The sequence below is a fragment of the Balaenoptera borealis genome (genome assembly GCF_965194805.1).
Source record: "Balaenoptera borealis genome assembly, chromosome: 10".
NCBI lineage: Eukaryota > Metazoa > Chordata > Mammalia > Artiodactyla > Balaenopteridae > Balaenoptera > Balaenoptera borealis.
The window spans coordinates 35,513,322-35,537,671 of record NC_138874.1 but is presented as its reverse complement, the minus strand read 5'-3'; the positions used below and the strand labels follow the sequence as shown (position 1 = coordinate 35,537,671).

General features: G+C 45.8%; 1 long non-coding RNA gene across 1 annotated transcript in view; it reads left to right on the top strand.

Annotated features, from left to right (window-relative positions):
- LOC309635595 overlaps window positions 1-24,350 on the top strand; it is an 828,636-nt gene that overhangs the window by 459,728 nt on the left and 344,558 nt on the right. The gene's annotated exons all lie outside the window — the stretch shown is intronic.

Genomic DNA, 24,350 nt, shown 5'->3' with positions numbered 1-24,350 from the left:
TATTACTTTACAGGGTCTGCGTTAGCTCACCCAACCTCACCAAACCTCTCAGCCCCAAGAGTGTCCACCCTTATGTCTCAATCAGCTGTGGGTCTAGATATGGTCAATCCAGGTGGCATCGCAGCCCCTGAACGAATTTTGTAAGAATTTCTCTCTCTTTCACTGTCTTTGTTTCACGGGTTTTTAAAAGTAATTGATTTTTATAATAGGGTTTAGCTGCTTTGCACTGCTGTGTTTATGCCGCTTTTCACCCACTTGACTCACTTACAGAGAGATATCAATACATAGGTTTTAAGATTCTTACTAGTCAGATATATTCTTGGGCGGTGAATAGGGGGCGTTGAGTCCAGTTCACTGAGCAAGGAGTAGGTCTTGTCTATTACATATTGGGTTTATGGAACGGTATCTGAGCTAATTTGAAACCCTTGTTTTATGCATCACCCCACCTCACCTTTCCCGTTAAGCAGCCATAGTGTGTTTTCTAAACGTGCGACTCTGTTCTGTTTTGTAATTCAGTTCAAGGGTAGCGGTTTTTACATTCTCTCTGTAAGTGATATCTTATGATAAGTGTCTTTTTCTGTGTGACTTATTTCACTTAGAATCGTCGTACCTAAATCCACTCATCATGCTGCTCCTAGCCTTATGACGTTGATTTCATGGCTGAGTGATATTCCATTGTACATAAGGACCACAACTTCTTTATCCATTCTTCTCTTTCCTGGGATGTTTAAGGTGTAACGAAGTGTAGGTTCTTGTCAACAGAGCAGCCCTAAACTTTGGGGTGCCTGTGTCTTGCTGATTTTTAGTTTTCCCAATTTATACGCCCATGAGTGGAAGTGCCCTATGCTCTCTAAGCTGAGTTTTTTAGATGTTTCAGGACACACCGTACACTTCTCCAGAGTGGCTGTTGGCAATTTACAGCCCGCCCATCAGCGTAGCAAGGCTCCCATTTCTCCATGGCCTGTCCTGCATTTCTGGTTTTGACACTTTATTCAGCATGGCCCTTTTGACCGATGGGAAGCGAGACTTCTTTGTAGCGCTGATTTGCCTTTCCAGGTTGCTTGGTTGGCCAAAAAGGGCGTATGCGTTTTTTCCTGAATATATTCAGGAAAAAACGCATACGCCCTTTTTGGCCAAGGGCATCATTGTCGAGGTTTTGCCGCTTTTCCTGTGCTTTAAAGGCGATTCGAATCTACCTCCTGAAATCGGTTTCCTGCAATTCTGCCTTGCTTTCAAATCCTCTTCGTTGCCTTCCCTCCATATATTTGTGGACGAGAGTTATCATTTCTAACTCTGCAGGTTTGTGAATTGCAGTGCCCCTGAGCTCCATTTTTCAACTCGCTTTCTTGGGAGCTGGCCGCAAAAGCGCAGGATTGCTTCAGGCCCTATTCTGGCTCCGGGCGGCAGGCTGAGCCTGTGGTTAATTCTGCTTCCTGATGGGAAAATAGAGTGACCTGTGCCTGTCCCAACACCTAGAGCTAGTCTCTCATTGGTTCCCCCTCTTCCCGTTCATCCTCAGGACAAATTGCAACGTGTTCGGAACAGGAGGTTAAAGGTGCTGATTCTCCAAGGAGGGAGATTGCTAGTAAAGCGGCTGGAATGGCGAACCGGAGCACAAGGAGATGAGAAATGAGGTGCGTTTTAGAAACCTTTCCCGGTCACACGGTGTACCATCTTCTGGGTTTCTCATGCATGTTTTCGACGTAGGAAGATGCCCTTGAACCTGGAGATTTGGGACCCATGGGATGGGTACCACGCCGTATTACTTTACAGGGTCTGCGTTAGCTCACCCAACCTCACCAAACCTCTCAGCCCCAAGAGTGTCCACCCTTATGTCTCAATCAGCTGTGGGTCTAGATATGGTCAATCCAGGTGGCATCGCAGCCCCTGAACGAATTTTGTAAGAATTTCTCTCTCTTTCACTGTCTTTGTTTCACGGGTTTTTAAAAGTAATTGATTTTTATAATAGGGTTTAGCTGCTTTGCACTGCTGTGTTTATGCCGCTTTACACCCACTTGACTCACTTACAGAGAGATATCAATACATAGGTTTTAAGATTCTTACTAGTCAGATATATTCTTGGGCGGTGAATAGGGGGCGTTGAGTCCAGTTCACTGAGCAAGGAGTAGGTCTGGTCTATTACATATTGGGTTTATGGAACGGTATCTGAGCTAATTTGAAACCCTTGTTTTATGCATCACCCCACCTCACCTTTCCCGTTAAGCAGCCATAGTGTGTTTTCTAAACGTGCGACTCTGTTCTGTTTTGTAATTCAGTTCAAGGGTAGCGGTTTTTACATTCTCTCTGTAAGTGATATCTTATGATAAGTGTCTTTCTGTGTGACTTATTTCACTTAGAATCGTCGTACCTAAATCCACTCATCATGCTGCTCCTAGCCTTATGACGTTGATTTCATGGCTGAGTGATATTCCATTGTACATAAGGACCACAACTTCTTTATCCATTCTTCTCTTTCCTGGGATGTTTAAGGTGTAACGAAGTGGAGGTTCTTGTCAACAGAGCCGCCCTAAACTTTGGGGTGCCTGTGTCTTGCTGATTTTTAGTTTTCCCAATTTATACGCCCATGAGTGGAAGTGCCCTATGCTCTCTAAGCTGAGTTTTTTAGATGTTTCAGGACACACCGTACACTTCTCCAGAGTGGCTGTTGGCAATTTACAGCCCGCCCATCAGCGTAGCAAGGCTCCCATTTCCCCATGGCCTGTCCTGCATTTCTGGTTTTGACACTTTATTCAGCATGGCCCTTTTAACCGATGGGAAGCGAGACTTCTTTGTAGCGCTGATTTGCCTTTCCAGGTTGCTTGGTTGGCCAAAAAGGGCGTATGCGTTTTTTCCTGAATATATTCAGGAAAAAACGCATACGCCCTTTTTGGCCAAGGGCATCATTGTCGAGGTTTTGCCGCTTTTCCTGTGCTTTAAAGGCGATTCGAATCTACCTCCTGAAATCGGTTTCCTGCAATTCTGCCTTGCTTTCAAATCCTCTTCGTTGCCTTCCCTCCATATATTTGTGGACGAGAGTTATCATTTCTAACTCTGCAGGTTTGTGAATTCCAGTGCCCCTGAGCTCCATTTTTCAACTCGCTTTCTTGGGAGCTGGCCGCAAAAGCGCAGGATTGCTTCAGGCCCTATTCTGGCTCCGGGCGGCAGGCTGAGCCTGTGGTTAATTCTTCTTCCTGATGGGAAAATAGAGTGACCTGTGCCTGTCCTAACACCTAGAGCTAGTCTCTCATTGGTTCCCCCTCTTCCCGTTCATCCTCAGGACAAATTGCAACGTGTACGGAACAGGAGGTTAAAGGTGCTGATTCTCCAAGGAGGGAGATTGCTAGTAAAGCGGCTGGAATGGCGAACCGGAGCACAAGGAGATGAGAAATGAGGTGCGTTTTAGAAACCTTTCCCGGTCACACGGTGTACCATCTTCTGGGTTGCTCGTGCATGTTTTTGACGTAGGAAGATGCCCTTGAACCTGGAGATTTGGGACCCATGGGATGGGTACCACGCCGTATTACTTTAAAGGGTCTGCGTTTGCTCACCCAACCTCACCAAACCTCTCAGCCCCAAGAGTGTCCACCCTTATGTCTCAGTCATCTGTGGGTCTAGATATGGTCAATCCAGGTGGCATCGCAGCCCCTGAACGAATTTTGTAAGTATTTCTCTCTCTTTCACTGTCTTTGTTTCACGGGTTTTTTAAAGTAATTGATTTTTATAATGGGGTTTAGCTGCTTTGCACTGCTGTGTTTATGCCGCTTTACACCTACTTGACTCACTTACAGAGAGATATCAATACATAGGTTTTAAGATTCTTACTAGTCAGATATATTCTTGGGCGGTGAATAGGGGGCGTTGAGTCCAGTTCACTGAGCAAGGAGTAGGTCTTGTCTATTACATATTGGGTTTATGGAACGGTATCTGAGCTAATTTGAAACCCTTGTTTTATGCATCACCCCACCTCACCTTTCCCGTTAAGCAGCCATAGTGTGTTTTCTAAACGTGCGACTCTGTTCTGTTTTGTAATTCAGTTCAAGGGTAGCGGTTTTTACATTCCCTCTGTAAGTGATATCTTATGATAAGTGTCTTTTTCTGTGTGACTTATTTCACTTAGAATCGTCGTACCTAAATCCACTCATCATGCTGCTCCTAGCCTTATGACGTTGATTTCATGGCTGAGTGATATTCCATTGTACATAAGGACCACAACTTCTTTATCCATTCTTCTCTTTCCTGGGATGTTTAAGGTGTAACGAAGTGGAGGTTCTTGTCATCAGAGCAGCCCTAAACTTTGGGGTGCCTGTGTCTTGCTGATTTTTAGTTTTCCCAATTTATACGCCCATGAGTGGAAGTGCCCTATGCTCTCTAAGCTGAGTTTTTTAGATGTTTCAGGACACACCGTACACTTCTCCAGAGTGGCTGTTGGCAATTTACAGCCCGCCCATCAGCGTAGCAAGGCTCCCATTTCTCCATGGCCTGTCCTGCATTTCTGGTTTTGACACTTTATTCAGCATGGCCCTTTTGACCGATGGGAAGCGAGACTTCTTTGTAGCGCTGATTTGCCTTTCCAGGTTGCTTGGTTGGCCAAAAAGGGCGTATGCGTTTTTTCCTGAATATATTCAGGAAAAAACGCATACGCCCTTTTTGGCCAAGGGCATCATTGTCGAGGTTTTGCCGCTTTTCCTGTGCTTTAAAGGCGATTCGAATCTACCTCCTGAAATCGGTTTCCTGCAATTCTGCCTTGCTTTCAAATCCTCTTCGTTGCCTTCCCTCCATATATTTGTGGACGAGAGTTATCATTTCTAACTCTGCAGGTTTGTGAATTGCAGTGCCCCTGAGCTCCATTTTTCAACTCGCTTTCTTGGGAGCTGGCCGCAAAAGCGCAGGATTGCTTCAGGCCCTATTCTGGCTCCGGGCGGCAGGCTGAGCCTGTGGTTAATTCTGCTTCCTGATGGGAAAATAGAGTGACCTGTGCCTGTCCCAACACCTAGAGCTAGTCTCTCATTGGTTCCCCCTCTTCCCGTTCATCCTCAGGACAAATTGCAACGTGTTCGGAACAGGAGGTTAAAGGTGCTGATTCTCCAAGGAGGGAGATTGCTAGTAAAGCGGCTGGAATGGCGAACCGGAGCACAAGGAGATGAGAAATGAGGTGCGTTTTAGAAACCTTTCCCGGTCACACGGTGTACCATCTTCTGGGTTTCTCGTGCATGTTTTCGACGTAGGAAGATGCCCTTGAACCTGGAGATTTGGGACCCATGGGATGGGTACCACGCCGTATTACTTTACAGGGTCTGCGTTAGCTCACCCAACCTCACCAAACCTCTCAGCCCCAAGAGTGTCCACCCTTATGTCTCAATCAGCTGTGGGTCTAGATATGGTCAATCCAGGTGGCATCGCAGCCCCTGAACGAATTTTGTAAGAATTTCTCTCTCTTTCACTGTCTTTGTTTCACGGGTTTTTAAAAGTAATTGATTTTTATAATAGGGTTTAGCTGCTTTGCACTGCTGTGTTTATGCCGCTTTTCACCCACTTGACTCACTTACAGAGAGATATCAATACATAGGTTTTAAGATTCTTACTAGTCAGATATATTCTTGGGCGGTGAATAGGGGGCTTTGAGTCCAGTTCACTGAGCAAGGAGTAGGTCTGGTCTATTACATATTGGGTTTATGGAACGGTATCTGAGCTAATTTGAAACCCTTGTTTTATGCATCACCCCACCTCACCTTTCCCGTTAAGCAGCCATAGTGTGTTTTCTAAACGTGCGACTCTGTTCTGTTTTGTAATTCAGTTCAAGGGTAGCGGTTTTTACATTCTCTCTGTAAGTGATATCTTATGATAAGTGTCTTTTTCTGTGTGACTTATTTCACTTAGAATCGTCGTACCTAAATCCACTCATCATGCTGCTCCTAGCCTTATGACGTTGATTTCATGGCTGAGTGATATTCCATTGTACATAAGGACCACAACTTCTTTATCCATTCTTCTCTTTCCTGGGATGTTTAAGGTGTAACGAAGTGGAGGTTCTTGTCAACAGAGCAGCCCTAAACTTTGGGGTGCCTGTGTCTTGCTGATTTTTAGTTTTCCCAATTTATACGCCCATGAGTGGAAGTGCCCTATGCTCTCTAAGCTGAGTTTTTTAGATGTTTCAGGACACACCGTACACTTCTCCAGAGTGGCTGTTGGCAATTTACAGCCCGCCCATCAGCGTAGCAAGGCTCCCATTTCTCCATGGCCTGTCCTGCATTTCTGGTTTTGACACTTTATTCAGCATGGCCCTTTTGACCGATGGGAAGCGAGACTTCTTTGTAGCGCTGATTTGCCTTTCCAGGTTGCTTGGTTGGCCAAAAAGGGCGTATGCGTTTTTTCCTGAATATATTCAGGAAAAAACGCATACGCCCTTTTTGGCCAAGGGCATCATTGTCGAGGTTTTGCCGCTTTTCCTGTGCTTTAAAGGCGATTCGAATCTACCTCCTGAAATCGGTTTCCTGCAATTCTGCCTTGCTTTCAAATCCTCTTCGTTGCCTTCCCTCCATATATTTGTGGACGAGAGTTATCATTTCTAACTCTGCAGGTTTGTGAATTGCAGTGCCCCTGAGCTCCATTTTTCAACTCGCTTTCTTGGGAGCTGGCCGCAAAAGCGCAGGATTGCTTCAGGCCCTATTCTGGCTCCGGGCGGCAGGCTGAGCCTGTGGTTAATTCTGCTTCCTGATGGGAAAATAGAGTGACCTGTGCCTGTCCCAACACCTAGAGCTAGTCTCTCATTGGTTCCCCCTCTTCCCGTTCATCCTCAGGACAAATTGCAACGTGTTCGGAACAGGAGGTTAAAGGTGCTGATTCTCCAAGGAGGGAGATTGCTAGTAAAGCGGCTGGAATGGCGAACCGGAGCACAAGGAGATGAGAAATGAGGTGCGTTTTAGAAACCTTTCCCGGTCACACGGTGTACCATCTTCTGGGTTTCTCGTGCATGTTTTCGACGTAGGAAGATGCCCTTGAACCTGGAGATTTGGGACCCATGGGATGGGTACCACGCCGTATTACTTTACAGGGTCTGCGTTAGCTCACCCAACCTCACCAAACCTCTCAGCCCCAAGAGTGTCCACCCTTATGTCTCAATCAGCTGTGGGTCTAGATATGGTCAATCCAGGTGGCATCGCAGCCCCTGAACGAATTTTGTAAGAATTTCTCTCTCTTTCACTGTCTTTGTTTCACGGGTTTTTAAAAGTAATTGATTTTTATAATAGGGTTTAGCTGCTTTGCACTGCTGTGTTTATGCCGCTTTTCACCCACTTGACTCACTTACAGAGAGATATCAATACATAGGTTTTAAGATTCTTACTAGTCAGATATATTCTTGGGCGGTGAATAGGGGGCGTTGAGTCCAGTTCACTGAGCAAGGAGTAGGTCTGGTCTATTACATATTGGGTTTATGGAACGGTATCTGAGCTAATTTGAAACCCTTGTTTTATGCATCACCCCACCTCACCTTTCCCGTTAAGCAGCCATAGTGTGTTTTCTAAACGTGCGACTCTGTTCTGTTTTGTAATTCAGTTCAAGGGTAGCGGTTTTTACATTCTCTCTGTAAGTGATATCTTATGATAAGTGTCTTTCTGTGTGACTTATTTCACTTAGAATCGTCGTACCTAAATCCACTCATCATGCTGCTCCTAGCCTTATGACGTTGATTTCATGGCTGAGTGATATTCCATTGTACATAAGGACCACAACTTCTTTATCCATTCTTCTCTTTCCTGGGATGTTTAAGGTGTAACGAAGTGGAGGTTCTTGTCAACAGAGCCGCCCTAAACTTTGGGGTGCCTGTGTCTTGCTGATTTTTAGTTTTCCCAATTTATACGCCCATGAGTGGAAGTGCCCTATGCTCTCTAAGCTGAGTTTTTTAGATGTTTCAGGACACACCGTACACTTCTCCAGAGTGGCTGTTGGCAATTTACAGCCCGCCCATCAGCGTAGCAAGGCTCCCATTTCCCCATGGCCTGTCCTGCCTTTCTGGTTTTGACACTTTATTCAGCATGGCCCTTTTGACCGATGGGAAGCGAGACTTCTTTGTAGCGCTGATTTGCCTTTCCAGGTTGCTTGGTTGGCCAAAAAGGGCGTATGCGTTTTTTCCTGAATATATTCAGGAAAAAACGCATACGCCCTTTTTGGCCAAGGGCATCATTGTCGAGGTTTTGCCGCTTTTCCTGTGCTTTAAAGGCGATTCGAATCTACCTCCTGAAATCGGTTTCCTGCAATTCTGCCTTGCTTTCAAATCCTCTTCGTTGCCTTCCCTCCATATATTTGTGGACGAGAGTTATCATTTCTAACTCTGCAGGTTTGTGAATTCCAGTGCCCCTGAGCTCCATTTTTCAACTCGCTTTCTTGGGAGCTGGCCGCAAAAGCGCAGGATTGCTTCAGGCCCTATTCTGGCTCCGGGCGGCAGGCTGAGCCTGTGGTTAATTCTTCTTCCTGATGGGAAAATAGAGTGACCTGTGCCTGTCCTAACACCTAGAGCTAGTCTCTCATTGGTTCCCCCTCTTCCCGTTCATCCTCAGGACAAATTGCAACGTGTACGGAACAGGAGGTTAAAGGTGCTGATTCTCCAAGGAGGGAGATTGCTAGTAAAGCGGCTGGAATGGCGAACCGGAGCACAAGGAGATGAGAAATGAGGTGCGTTTTAGAAACCTTTCCCGGTCACACGGTGTACCATCTTCTGGGTTGCTCGTGCATGTTTTTGACGTAGGAAGATGCCCTTGAACCTGGAGATTTGGGACCCATGGGATGGGTACCACGCCGTATTACTTTAAAGGGTCTGCGTTTGCTCACCCAACCTCACCAAACCTCTCAGCCCCAAGAGTGTCCACCCTTATGTCTCAGTCATCTGTGGGTCTAGATATGGTCAATCCAGGTGGCATCGCAGCCCCTGAACGAATTTTGTAAGTATTTCTCTCTCTTTCACTGTCTTTGTTTCACGGGTTTTTTAAAGTAATTGATTTTTATAATGGGGTTTAGCTGCTTTGCACTGCTGTGTTTATGCCGCTTTACACCTACTTGACTCACTTACAGAGAGATATCAATACATAGGTTTTAAGATTCTTACTAGTCAGATATATTCTTGGGCGGTGAATAGGGGGCGTTGAGTCCAGTTCACTGAGCAAGGAGTAGGTCTTGTCTATTACATATTGGGTTTATGGAACGGTATCTGAGCTAATTTGAAACCCTTGTTTTATGCATCACCCCACCTCACCTTTCCCGTTAAGCAGCCATAGTGTGTTTTCTAAACGTGCGACTCTGTTCTGTTTTGTAATTCAGTTCAAGGGTAGCGGTTTTTACATTCCCTCTGTAAGTGATATCTTATGATAAGTGTCTTTTTCTGTGTGACTTATTTCACTTAGAATCGTCGTACCTAAATCCACTCATCATGCTGCTCCTAGCCTTATGACGTTGATTTCATGGCTGAGTGATATTCCATTGTACATAAGGACCACAACTTCTTTATCCATTCTTCTCTTTCCTGGGATGTTTAAGGTGTAACGAAGTGGAGGTTCTTGTCATCAGAGCAGCCCTAAACTTTGGGGTGCCTGTGTCTTGCTGATTTTTAGTTTTCCCAATTTATACGCCCATGAGTGGAAGTGCCCTATGCTCTCTAAGCTGAGTTTTTTAGATGTTTCAGGACACACCGTACACTTCTCCAGAGTGGCTGTTGGCAATTTACAGCCCGCCCATCAGCGTAGCAAGGCTCCCATTTCTCCATGGCCTGTCCTGCATTTCTGGTTTTGACACTTTATTCAGCATGGCCCTTTTGACCGATGGGAAGCGAGACTTCTTTGTAGCGCTGATTTGCCTTTCCAGGTTGCTTGGTTGGCCAAAAAGGGCGTATGCGTTTTTTCCTGAATATATTCAGGAAAAAACGCATACGCCCTTTTTGGCCAAGGGCATCATTGTCGAGGTTTTGCCGCTTTTCCTGTGCTTTAAAGGCGATTCGAATCTACCTCCTGAAATCGGTTTCCTGCAATTCTGCCTTGCTTTCAAATCCTCTTCGTTGCCTTCCCTCCATATATTTGTGGACGAGAGTTATCATTTCTAACTCTGCAGGTTTGTGAATTGCAGTGCCCCTGAGCTCCATTTTTCAACTCGCTTTCTTGGGAGCTGGCCGCAAAAGCGCAGGATTGCTTCAGGCCCTATTCTGGCTCCGGGCGGCAGGCTGAGCCTGTGGTTAATTCTGCTTCCTGATGGGAAAATAGAGTGACCTGTGCCTGTCCCAACACCTAGAGCTAGTCTCTCATTGGTTCCCCCTCTTCCCGTTCATCCTCAGGACAAATTGCAACGTGTTCGGAACAGGAGGTTAAAGGTGCTGATTCTCCAAGGAGGGAGATTGCTAGTAAAGCGGCTGGAATGGCGAACCGGAGCACAAGGAGATGAGAAATGAGGTGCGTTTTAGAAACCTTTCCCGGTCACACGGTGTACCATCTTCTGGGTTTCTCGTGCATGTTTTCGACGTAGGAAGATGCCCTTGAACCTGGAGATTTGGGACCCATGGGATGGGTACCACGCCGTATTACTTTACAGGGTCTGCGTTAGCTCACCCAACCTCACCAAACCTCTCAGCCCCAAGAGTGTCCACCCTTATGTCTCAATCAGCTGTGGGTCTAGATATGGTCAATCCAGGTGGCATCGCAGCCCCTGAACGAATTTTGTAAGAATTTCTCTCTCTTTCACTGTCTTTGTTTCACGGGTTTTTAAAAGTAATTGATTTTTATAATAGGGTTTAGCTGCTTTGCACTGCTGTGTTTATGCCGCTTTTCACCCACTTGACTCACTTACAGAGAGATATCAATACATAGGTTTTAAGATTCTTACTAGTCAGATATATTCTTGGGCGGTGAATAGGGGGCGTTGAGTCCAGTTCACTGAGCAAGGAGTAGGTCTGGTCTATTACATATTGGGTTTATGGAACGGTATCTGAGCTAATTTGAAACCCTTGTTTTATGCATCACCCCACCTCACCTTTCCCGTTAAGCAGCCATAGTGTGTTTTCTAAACGTGCGACTCTGTTCTGTTTTGTAATTCAGTTCAAGGGTAGCGGTTTTTACATTCTCTCTGTAAGTGATATCTTATGATAAGTGTCTTTTTCTGTGTGACTTATTTCACTTAGAATCGTCGTACCTAAATCCACTCATCATGCTGCTCCTAGCCTTATGACGTTGATTTCATGGCTGAGTGATATTCCATTGTACATAAGGACCACAACTTCTTTATCCATTCTTCTCTTTCCTGGGATGTTTAAGGTGTAACGAAGTGGAGGTTCTTGTCAACAGAGCAGCCCTAAACTTTGGGGTGCCTGTGTCTTGCTGATTTTTAGTTTTCCCAATTTATACGCCCATGAGTGGAAGTGCCCTATGCTCTCTAAGCTGAGTTTTTTAGATGTTTCAGGACACACCGTACACTTCTCCAGAGTGGCTGTTGGCAATTTACAGCCCGCCCATCAGCGTAGCAAGGCTCCCATTTCTCCATGGCCTGTCCTGCATTTCTGGTTTTGACACTTTATTCAGCATGGCCCTTTTGACCGATGGGAAGCGAGACTTCTTTGTAGCGCTGATTTGCCTTTCCAGGTTGCTTGGTTGGCCAAAAAGGGCGTATGCGTTTTTTCCTGAATATATTCAGGAAAAAACGCATACGCCCTTTTTGGCCAAGGGCATCATTGTCGAGGTTTTGCCGCTTTTCCTGTGCTTTAAAGGCGATTCGAATCTACCTCCTGAAATCGGTTTCCTGCAATTCTGCCTTGCTTTCAAATCCTCTTCGTTGCCTTCCCTCCATATATTTGTGGACGAGAGTTATCATTTCTAACTCTGCAGGTTTGTGAATTGCAGTGCCCCTGAGCTCCATTTTTCAACTCGCTTTCTTGGGAGCTGGCCGCAAAAGCGCAGGATTGCTTCAGGCCCTATTCTGGCTCCGGGCGGCAGGCTGAGCCTGTGGTTAATTCTGCTTCCTGATGGGAAAATAGAGTGACCTGTGCCTGTCCCAACACCTAGAGCTAGTCTCTCATTGGTTCCCCCTCTTCCCGTTCATCCTCAGGACAAATTGCAACGTGTTCGGAACAGGAGGTTAAAGGTGCTGATTCTCCAAGGAGGGAGATTGCTAGTAAAGCGGCTGGAATGGCGAACCGGAGCACAAGGAGATGAGAAATGAGGTGCGTTTTAGAAACCTTTCCCGGTCACACGGTGTACCATCTTCTGGGTTTCTCGTGCATGTTTTCGACGTAGGAAGATGCCCTTGAACCTGGAGATTTGGGACCCATGGGATGGGTACCACGCCGTATTACTTTACAGGGTCTGCGTTAGCTCACCCAACCTCACCAAACCTCTCAGCCCCAAGAGTGTCCACCCTTATGTCTCAATCAGCTGTGGGTCTAGATATGGTCAATCCAGGTGGCATCGCAGCCCCTGAACGAATTTTGTAAGAATTTCTCTCTCTTTCACTGTCTTTGTTTCACGGGTTTTTAAAAGTAATTGATTTTTATAATAGGGTTTAGCTGCTTTGCACTGCTGTGTTTATGCCGCTTTTCACCCACTTGACTCACTTACAGAGAGATATCAATACATAGGTTTTAAGATTCTTACTAGTCAGATATATTCTTGGGCGGTGAATAGGGGGCGTTGAGTCCAGTTCACTGAGCAAGGAGTAGGTCTGGTCTATTACATATTGGGTTTATGGAACGGTATCTGAGCTAATTTGAAACCCTTGTTTTATGCATCACCCCACCTCACCTTTCCCGTTAAGCAGCCATAGTGTGTTTTCTAAACGTGCGACTCTGTTCTGTTTTGTAATTCAGTTCAAGGGTAGCGGTTTTTACATTCTCTCTGTAAGTGATATCTTATGATAAGTGTCTTTCTGTGTGACTTATTTCACTTAGAATCGTCGTACCTAAATCCACTCATCATGCTGCTCCTAGCCTTATGACGTTGATTTCATGGCTGAGTGATATTCCATTGTACATAAGGACCACAACTTCTTTATCCATTCTTCTCTTTCCTGGGATGTTTAAGGTGTAACGAAGTGGAGGTTCTTGTCAACAGAGCAGCCCTAAACTTTGGGGTGCCTGTGTCTTGCTGATTTTTAGTTTTCCCAATTTATACGCCCATGAGTGGAAGTGCCCTATGCTCTCTAAGCTGAGTTTTTTAGATGTTTCAGGACACACCGTACACTTCTCCAGAGTGGCTGTTGGCAATTTACAGCCCGCCCATCAGCGTAGCAAGGCTCCCATTTCTCCATGGCCTGTCCTGCATTTCTGGTTTTGACACTTTATTCAGCATGGCCCTTTTGACCGATGGGAAGCGAGACTTCTTTGTAGCGCTGATTTGCCTTTCCAGGTTGCTTGGTTGGCCAAAAAGGGCGTATGCGTTTTTTCCTGAATATATTCAGGAAAAAACGCATACGCCCTTTTTGGCCAAGGGCATCATTGTCGAGGTTTTGCCGCTTTTCCTGTGCTTTAAAGGCGATTCGAATCTACCTCCTGAAATCGGTTTCCTGCAATTCTGCCTTGCTTTCAAATCCTCTTCGTTGCCTTCCCTCCATATATTTGTGGACGAGAGTTATCATTTCTAACTCTGCAGGTTTGTGAATTGCAGTGCCCCTGAGCTCCATTTTTCAACTCGCTTTCTTGGGAGCTGGCCGCAAAAGCGCAGGATTGCTTCAGGCCCTATTCTGGCTCCGGGCGGCAGGCTGAGCCTGTGGTTAATTCTGCTTCCTGATGGGAAAATAGAGTGACCTGTGCCTGTCCCAACACCTAGAGCTAGTCTCTCATTGGTTCCCCCTCTTCCCGTTCATCCTCAGGACAAATTGCAACGTGTTCGGAACAGGAGGTTAAAGTTGCTGATTCTCCAAGGAGGGAGATTGCTAGTAAAGCGGCTGGAATGGCGAACCGGAGCACAAGGAGATGAGAAATGAGGTGCGTTTTAGAAACCTTTCCCGGTCACACGGTGTACCATCTTCTGGGTTTCTCGTGCATGTTTTCGACGTAGGAAGATGCCCTTGAACCTGGAGATTTGGGACCCATGGGATGGGTACCACGCCGTATTACTTTACAGGGTCTGCGTTAGCTCACCCAACCTCACCAAACCTCTCAGCCCCAAGAGTGTCCACCCTTATGTCTCAGTCATCTGTGGGTCTAGATATGGTCAATCCAGGTGGCATCGCAGCCCCTGAACGAATTTTGTAAGAATTTCTCTCTCTTTCACTGTCTTTGTTTCACGGGTTTTTAAAAGTAATTGATTTTTATAATGGGGTTTAGCTGCTTTGCACTGCTGTGTTTATGCCGCTTTACACCTACTTGACTCACTTACAGAGAGATATCACTACATAGGTTTTAAGATTCTTACTAGTCAGATATATTCTTGGGCGGTGAATAGGGGGCGTTGAGTCCAGTTCACTGAGCAAGGAGTAGGTCTTGTCTATTACATATTGGGTTTATGGAACGGTATCTGAGCTAATTTGAAACCCTTGTTTTATGCATCACCCCACCTCACCTTTCCCGTTAAGCAGCCATAGTGTGTTTTCTAAACGTGCGACTCTGTTCTGTTTTGTAATTCAGTTCAAGGGTAGCGGTTTTTACATTCTCTCTGTAAGTGATATCTTATGATAAGTGTCTTTTTCTGTGTGACTTATTTCACTTAGAATCGTCGTACCTAAATCCACTCATCATGCTGCTCCTAGCCTTATGACGTTGATTTCATGGCTGAGTGATATTCCATTGTACATAAGGACCACAACTTCTTTATCCATTCTTCTCTTTCCTGGGATGTTTAAGGTGTAACGAAGTGGAGGTTCTTGTCAACAGAGCAGCCCTAAACTTTGGGGTGCCTGTGTCTTGCTGATTTTTAGTTTTCCCAATTTATACGCCCATGAGTGGAAGTGCCCTATGCTCTCTAAGCTGAGTTTTTTAGATGTTTCAGGACACACCGTACACTTCTCCAGAGTGGCTGTTGGCAATTTACAGCCCGCCCATCAGCGTAGCAAGGCTCCCATTTCTCCATGGCCTGTCCTGCATTTCTGGTTTTGACACTTTATTCAGCATGGCCCTTTTGACCGATGGGAAGCGAGACTTCTTTGTAGCGCTGATTTGCCTTTCCAGGTTGCTTGGTTGGCCAAAAAGGGCGTATGCGTTTTTTCCTGAATATATTCAGGAAAAAACGCATACGCCCTTTTTGGCCAAGGGCATCATTGTCGAGGTTTTGCCGCTTTTCCTGTGCTTTAAAGGCGATTCGAATCTACCTCCTGAAATCGGTTTCCTGCAATTCTGCCTTGCTTTCAAATCCTCTTCGTTGCCTTCCCTCCATATATTTGTGGACGAGAGTTATCATTTCTAACTCTGCAGGTTTGTGAATTCCAGTGCCCCTGAGCTCCATTTTTCAACTCGCTTTCTTGGGAGCTGGCCGCAAAAGCGCAGGATTGCTTCAGGCCCTATTCTGGCTCCGGGCGGCAGGCTGAGCCTGTGGTTAATTCTGCTTCCTGATGGGAAAATAGAGTGACCTGTGCCTGTCCCAACACCTAGAGCTAGTCTCTCATTGGTTCCCCCTCTTCCCGTTCATCCTCAGGACAAATTGCAACGTGTTCGGAACAGGAGGTTAAAGGTGCTGATTCTCCAAGGAGGGAGATTGCTAGTAAAGCGGCTGGAATGGCGAACCGGAGCACAAGGAGATGAGAAATGAGGTGCGTTTTAGAAACCTTTCCCGGTCACACGGTGTACCATCTTCTGGGTTTCTCGTGCATGTTTTCGACGTAGGAAGATGCCCTTGAACCTGGAGATTTGGGACCCATGGGATGGGTACCACGCCGTATTACTTTACAGGGTCTGCGTTAGCTCACCCAACCTCACCAAACCTCTCAGCCCCAAGAGTGTCCACCCTTATGTCTCAATCAGCTGTGGGTCTAGATATGGTCAATCCAGGTGGCATCGCAGCCCCTGAACGAATTTTGTAAGAATTTCTCTCTCTTTCACTGTCTTTGTTTCACGGGTTTTTAAAAGTAATTGATTTTTATAATAGGGTTTAGCTGCTTTGCACTGCTGTGTTTATGCCGCTTTTCACCCACTTGACTCACTTACAGAGAGATATCAATACATAGGTTTTAAGATTCTTACTAGTCAGATATATTCTTGGGCGGTGAATAGGGGGCGTTGAGTCCAGTTCACTGAGCAAGGAGTAGGTCTGGTCTATTACATATTGGGTTTATGGAACGGTATCTGAGCTAATTTGAAACCCTTGTTTTATGCATCACCCCACCTCACCTTTCCCGTTAAGCAGCCATAGTGTGTTTTCTAAACGTGCGACTCTGTTCTGTTTTGTAATTCAGTTCAAGGGTAGCGGTTTTTACATTCTCTCTGTAAGTGATATCTTATGATAAGTGTCTTTCTGTGTGACTTATTTCACTTAGAATCGTCGTACCTAAATCCACTCATCATGCTGCTCCTAGCCTTATGACGTTGATTTCATGGCTGAGTGATATTCCATTGTACATAAGGACCACAACTTCTTTATCCATTCTTCTCTTTCCTGGGATGTTTAAGGTGTAACGAAGTGGAGGTTCTTGTCAACAGAGCAGCCCTAAACTTTGGGGTGCCTGTGTCTTGCTGATTTTTAGTTTTCCCAATTTATACGCCCATGAGTGGAAGTGCCCTATGCTCTCTAAGCTGAGTTTTTTAGATGTTTCAGGACACACCGTACACTTCTCCAGAGTGGCTGTTGGCAATTTACAGCCCGCCCATCAGCGTAGCAAGGCTCCCATTTCTCCATGGCCTGTCCTGCATTTCTGGTTTTGACACTTTATTCAGCATGGCCCTTTTGACCGATGGGAAGCGAGACTTCTTTGTAGCGCTGATTTGCCATTCCAGGTTGCTTGGTTGGCCAAAAAGGGCGTATGCGTTTTTTCCTGAATATATTCAGGAAAAAACGCATACGCCCTTTTTGGCCAAGGGCATCATTGTCGAGGTTTTGCCGCTTTTCCTGTGCTTTAAAGGCGATTCGAATCTACCTCCTGAAATCGGTTTCCTGCAATTCTGCCTTGCTTTCAAATCCTCTTCGTTGCCTTCCCTCCATATATTTGTGGACGAGAGTTATCATTTCTAACTCTGCAGGTTTGTGAATTGCAGTGCCCCTGAGCTCCATTTTTCAACTCGCTTTCTTGGGAGCTGGCCGCAAAAGCGCAGGATTGCTTCAGGCCCTATTCTGGCTCCGGGCGGCAGGCTGAGCCTGTGGTTAATTCTTCTTCCTGATGGGAAAATAGTGACCTGTGCCTGTCCCAACACCTAGAGCTAGTCTCTCATTGGTTCACCCTCTTCCCGTTCATCCTCAGGACAAATTGCAACGTGTACGGAACAGGAGGTTAAAGGTGCTGATTCTCCAAGGAGGGAGATTGCTAGTAAAGCGGCTGGAATGGCGAACCGGAGCACAAGGAGATGAGAAATGAGGTGCGTTTTAGAAACCTTTCCCGGTCACACGGTGTACCATCTTCTGGGTTGCTCGTGCATGTTTTCGACGTAGGAAGATGCCCTTGAACCTGGAGATTTGGGACCCATGGGATGGGTACCACGCCGTATTACTTTAAAGGGTCTGCGTTTGCTCACCCAACCTCACCAAACCTCTCAGCCCCAAGAGTGTCCACCCTTATGTCTCAGTCATCTGTGGGTCTAGATATGGTCAATCCAGGTGGCATCGCAGCCCCTGAACGAATTTTGTAAGAATTTCTCTCTCTTTCACTGTCTTTGTTTCACGGGTTTTTAAAAGTAATTGATTTTTATAATGGGGTTTAGCTGCTTTGCACTGCTGTGTTTATGCCGCTTTACACCTACTTGACTCACTTACAGAGAGATATCACTACATAGGTTTTAAGATTCTTACTAGTCAGATATATTCTTGGGCGGTGAATAGGGGTTGTTGAGTCCAGTTCACTGAGCAAGGAGTAGGTCTTGTCTATTACATATTGGGTTTATGGAACGGTATCTGAGCTAATTTGAAACCCTTGTTTTATGCATCACCCCACCTCACCTTTCCCGTTAAGCAGCCATAGTGTGTTTTCTAAACGTGCGACTCTGTTCTGTTTTGTAATTCAGTTCAAGGGTAGCGGTTTTTACATTCTCTCTGTAAGTGATATCTTATGATAAGTGTCTTTCTGTGTGACTTATTTCACTTAGAATCGTCGTACCTAAATCCACTCATCATGCTGCTCCTAGCCTTATGACGTTGATTTCATGGCTGAGTGATATTCCATTGTACATAAGGACCACAACTTCTTTATCCATTCTTCTCTTTCCTGGGATGTTTAAGGTGTAACGAAGTGGAGGTTCTTGTCAACAGAGCAGCCCTAAACTTTGGGGTGCCTGTGTCTTGCTGATTTTTAGTTTTCCCAATTTATACGCCCATGAGTGGAAGTGCCCTATGCTCTCTAAGCTGAGTTTTTTAGATGTTTCAGGACACACCGTACACTTCTCCAGAGTGGCTGTTGGCAATTTACAGCCCGCCCATCAGCGTAGCAAGGCTCCCATTTCTCCATGGCCTGTCCTGCATTTCTGGTTTTGACACTTTATTCAGCATGGCCCTTTTGACCGATGGGAAGCGAGACTTCTTTGTAGCGCTGATTTGCCTTTCCAGGTTGCTTGGTTGGCCAAAAAGGGCGTATGCGTTTTTTCCTGAATATATTCAGGAAAAAACGCATACGCCCTTTTTGGCCAAGGGCATCATTGTCGAGGTTTTGCCGCTTTTCCTGTGCTTTAAAGGCGATTCGAATCTACCTCCTGAAATCGGTTTCCTGCAATTCTGCCTTGCTTTCAAATCCTCTTCGTTGCCTTCCCTCCATATATTTGTGGACGAGAGTTATCATTTCTAACTCTGCAGGTTTGTGAATTGCAGTGCCCCTGAGCTCCATTTTTCAACTCGCTTTCTTGGGAGCTGGCCGCAAAAGCGCAGGATTGCTTCAGGCCCTATTCTGGCTCCGGGCGGCAGGCTGAGCCTGTGGTTAATTCTTCTTCCTGATGGGAAAATAGTGACCTGTGCCTGTCCCAACACCTAGAGCTAGTCTCTCATTGGTTCACCCTCTTCCCGTTCATCCTCAGGACAAATTGCAACGTGTACGGAACAGGAGGTTAAAGGTGCTGATTCTCCAAGGAGGGAGATTGCTAGTAAAGCAGCTGGAATGGCGAACCGGAGCACAAGGAGATGAGAAATGAGGTGCGTTTTAGAAACCTTTCCCAGTCACACGGTGTACCATCTTCTGGGTTGCTCGTGCATGTTTTCGACGTAGGAAGATGCCCTTGAACCTGGAGATTTGGGACCCATGGGATGGGTACCACGCCGTATTACTTTAAAGGGTCTGCGTTTGCTCACCCAACCTCACCAAACCTCTCAGCCCCAAGAGTGTCCACCCTTATGTCTCAGTCATCTGTGGGTCTAGATATGGTCAATCCAGGTGGCATCGCAGCCCCTGAACGAATTTTGTAAGAATTTCTCTCTCTTTCACTGTCTTTGTTTCACGGGTTTTTAAAAGTAATTGATTTTTATAATGGGGTTTAGCTGCTTTGCACTGCTGTGTTTATGCCGCTTTACACCTACTTGACTCACTTACAGAGAGATATCACTACATAGGTTTTAAGATTCTTACTAGTCAGATATATTCTTGGGCGGTGAATAGGGGTTGTTGAGTCCAGTTCACTGAGCAAGGAGTAGGTCTTGTCTATTACATATTGGGTTTATGGAACGGTATCTGAGCTAATTTGAAACCCTTGTTTTATGCATCACCCCACCTCACCTTTCCCGTTAAGCAGCCATAGTGTGTTTTCTAAACGTGCGACTCTGTTCTGTTTTGTAATTCAGTTCAAGGGTAGCGGTTTTTACATTCTCTCTGTAAGTGATATCTTATGATAAGTGTCTTTCTGTGTGACTTATTTCACTTAGAATCGTCGTACCTAAATCCACTCATCATGCTGCTCCTAGCCTTATGACGTTGATTTCATGGCTGAGTGATATTCCATTGTACATAAGGACCACAACTTCTTTATCCATTCTTCTCTTTCCTGGGATGTTTAAGGTGTAACGAAGTGGAGGTTCTTGTCAACAGAGCAGCCCTAAACTTTGGGGTGCCTGTGTCTTGCTGATTTTTAGTTTTCCCAATTTATACGCCCATGAGTGGAAGTGCCCTATGCTCTCTAAGCTGAGTTTTTTCGATGTTTCAGGACACACCGTACACTTCTCCAGAGTGGCTGTTGGCAATTTACAGCCCGCCCATCAGCGTAGCAAGGCTCCCATTTCTCCATGGCCTGTCCTGCATTTCTGGTTTTGACACTTTATTCAGCATGGCCCTTTTGACCGATGGGAAGCGAGACTTCTTTGTAGCGCTGATTTGCCTTTCCAGGTTGCTTGGTTGGCCAAAAAGGGCGTATGCGTTTTTTCCTGAATATATTCAGGAAAAAACGCATACGCCCTTTTTGGCCAAGGGCATCATTGTCGAGGTTTTGCCGCTTTTCCTGTGCTTTAAAGGCGATTCGAATCTACCTCCTGAAATCTGTTTCCTGCAATTCTGCCTTGCTTTCAAATCCTCTTCGTTGCCTTCCCTCCATATATTTGTGGACGAGAGTTATCATTTCTAACTCTGCAGGTTTGTGAATTGCAGTGCCCCTGAGCTCCATTTTTCAACTCGCTTTCTTGGGAGCTGGCCGCAAAAGCGCAGGATTGCTTCAGGCCCTATTCTGGCTCCCGGCGGCAGGCTGAGCCTGTGGTTAATTCTTCTTCCTGATGGGAAAATAGAGTGACCTGTGCCTGTCCCAACACCTAGAGCTAGTCTCTCATTGGTTCCCCCTCTTCCCGTTCATCCTCAGGACAAATTGCAACGTGTTCGGAACAGGAGGTTAAAGGTGCTGATTCTCCAAGGAGGGAGATTGCTAGTAAAGCGGCTGGAATGGCGAACCGGAGCACAAGGAGATGAGAAATGAGGTGCGTTTTAGAAACCTTTCCCGGTCACACGGTGTACCATCTTCTGGGTTTCTCGTGCATGTTTTCGACGTAGGAAGATGCCCTTGAACCTGGAGATTTGGGACCCATGGGATGGGTACCACGCCGTATTACTTTACAGGGTCTGCGTTAGCTCACCCAACCTCACCAAACCTCTCAGGCCCAAGAGTGTCCACCCTTATGTCTCAATCAGCTGTGGGTCTAGATATGGTCAATCCAGGTGGCATCGCAGCCCCTGAACGAATTTTGTAAGAATTTCTCTCTCTTTCACTGTCTTTGTTTCACGGGTTTTTAAAAGTAATTGATTTTTATAATGGGGTTTAGCTGCTTTGCACTGCTGTGTTTATGCCGCTTTACACCTACTTGACTCACTTACAGAGAGATATCAATACATAGGTTTTATGATTCTTACTAGTCAGATATATTCTTGGGCGGTGAATAGGGGTTGTTGAGTCCAGTTCACTGAGCAAGGAGTAGGTCTTGTCTATTACATATTGGGTTTATGGAACGGTATCTGAGCTAATTTGAAACCCTTGTTTTATGCATCACCCCACCTCACCTTTCCCGTTAAGCAGCCATAGTGTGTTTTCTAAACGTGCGACTCTGTTCTGTTTTGTAATTCAGTTCAAGGGTAGCGGTTTTTACATTCCCTCTGTAAGTGATATCTTATGATAAGTGTCTTTTTCTGTGTGACTTATTTCACTTAGAATCGTCGTACCTAAATCCACTCATCATGCTGCTCCTAGCCTTATGACGTTGATTTCATGGCTGAGTGATATTCCATTGTACATAAGGACCACAACTTCTTTATCCATTCTTCTCTTTCCTGGGATGTTTAAGGTGTAACGAAGTGGAGGTTCTTGTCAACAGAGCAGCCCTAAACTTTGGGGTGCCTGTGTCTTGCTGATTTTTAGTTTTCCCAATTTATACGCCCATGAGTGGAAGTGCCCTATGCTCTCTAAGCTGAGTTTTTTAGATGTTTCAGGACACACCGTACACTTCTCCAGAGTGGCTGTTGGCAATTTACAGCCCGCCCATCAGCGTAGCAAGGCTCCCATTTCTCCATGGCCTGTCCTGCATTTCTGGTTTTGACACTTTATTCAGCATGGCCCTTTTGACCGATGGGAAGCGAGACTTCTTTGTAGCGCTGATTTGCCTTTCCAGGTTGCTTGGTTGGCCAAAAAGGGCGTATGCGTTTTTTCCTGAATATATTCAGGAAAAAACGCATACGCCCTTTTTGGCCAAGGGCATCATTGTCGAGGTTTTGCCGCTTTTCCTGTGCTTTAAAGGCGATTCGAATCTACCTCCTGAAATCTGTTTCCTGCAATTCTGCCTTGCTTTCAAATCCTCTTCGTTGCCTTCCCTCCATATATTTGTGGACGAGAGTTATCATTTCTAACTCTGCAGGTTTGTGAATTGCAGTGCCCCTGAGCTCCATTTTTCAACTCGCTTTCTTGGGAGCTGGCCGCAAAAGCGCAGGATTGCTTCAGGCCCTATTCTGGCTCCGGGCGGCAGGCTGAGCCTGTGGTTAATTCTTCTTCCTGATGGGAAAATAGTGACCTGTGCCTGTCCCAACACCTAGAGCTAGTCTCTCATTGGTTCACCCTCTTCCCGTTCATCCTCAGGACAAATTGCAACGTGTACGGAACAGGAGGTTAAAGGTGCTGATTCTCCAAGGAGGGAGATTGCTAGTAAAGCGGCTGGAATGGCGAACCAGAGCACAAGGAGATGAGAAATGAGGTGCGTTTTAGAAACCTTTCCCGGTCACACGGTGTACCATCTTCTGGGTTGCTCGTGCATGTTTTCGACGTAGGAAGATGCCCTTGAACCTGGAGATTTGGGACCCATGGGATGGGTACCACGCCGTATTACTTTAAAGGGTCTGCGTTTGCTCACCCAACCTCACCAAACCTCTCAGCCCCAAGAGTGTCCACCCTTATGTCTCAGTCATCTGTGGGTATAGATATGGTCAATCCAGGTGGCATCGCAGCCCCTGAACGAATTTTGTAAGAATTTCTCTCTCTTTCACTGTCTTTGTTTCACGGGTTTTTAAAAGTAATTGATTTTTATAATGGGGTTTAGCTGCTTTGCACTGCTGTGTTTATGCCGCTTTACACCTACTTGACTCACTTACAGAGAGATATCACTACATAGGTTTTAAGATTCTTACTAGTCAGATATATTCTTGGGCGGTGAATAGGGGGCGTTGAGTCCAGTTCACTGAGCAAGGAGTAGGTCTTGTCTATTACATATTGGGTTTATGGAACGGTATCTGAGCTAATTTGAAACCCTTGTTTTATGCATCACCCCACCTCACCTTTCCCGTTAAGCAGCCATAGTGTGTTTTCTAAACGTGCGACTCTGTTCTGTTTTGTAATTCAGTTCAAGGGTAGCGGTTTTTACATTCCCTCTGTAAGTGATATCTTATGATAAGTGTCTTTTTCTGTGTGACTTATTTCACTTAGAATCGTCGTACCTAAATCCACTCATCATGCTGCTCCTAGCCTTATGACGTTGATTTCATGGCTGAGTGATATTCCATTGTACATAAGGACCACAACTTCTTTATCCATTCTTCTCTTTCCTGGGATGTTTAAGGTGTAACGAAGTGGAGGTTCTTGTCAACAGAGCAGCCCTAAACTTTGGGGTGCCTGTGTCTTGCTGATTTTTAGTTTTCCCAATTTATACGCCCATGAGTGGAAGTGCCCTATGCTCTCTAAGCTGAGTTTTTTAGATGTTTCAGGACACACCGTACACTTCTCCAGAGTGGCTGTTGGCAATTTACAGCCCGCCCATCAGCGTAGCAAGGCTCCCATTTCTCCATGGCCTGTCCTGCATTTCTGGTTTTGACACTTTATTCAGCATGGCCCTTTTGACCGATGGGAAGCGAGACTTCTTTGTAGCGCTGATTTGCCTTTCCAGGTTGCTTGGTTGGCCAAAAAGGGCGTATGCGTTTTTTCCTGAATATATTCAGGAAAAAACGCATACGCCCTTTTTGGCCAAGGGCATCATTGTCGAGGTTTTGCCGCTTTTCCTGTGCTTTAAAGGCGATTCGAATCTACCTCCTGAAATCGGTTTCCTGCAATTCTGCCTTGCTTTCAAATCCTCTTCGTAGCCTTCCCTCCATATATTTGTGGACGAGAGTTATCATTTCTAACTCTGCAGGTTTGTGAATTGCAGTGCCCCTGAGCTCCATTTTTCAACTCGCTTTCTTGGGAGCTGGCCGCAAAAGCGCAGGATTGCTTCAGGCCCTATTCTGGCTCCGGGCGGCAGGCTGAGCCTGTGGTTAATTCTGCTTCCTGATGGGAAAATAGAGTGACCTGTGCCTGTCCCAACACCTAGAACTAGTCTCTC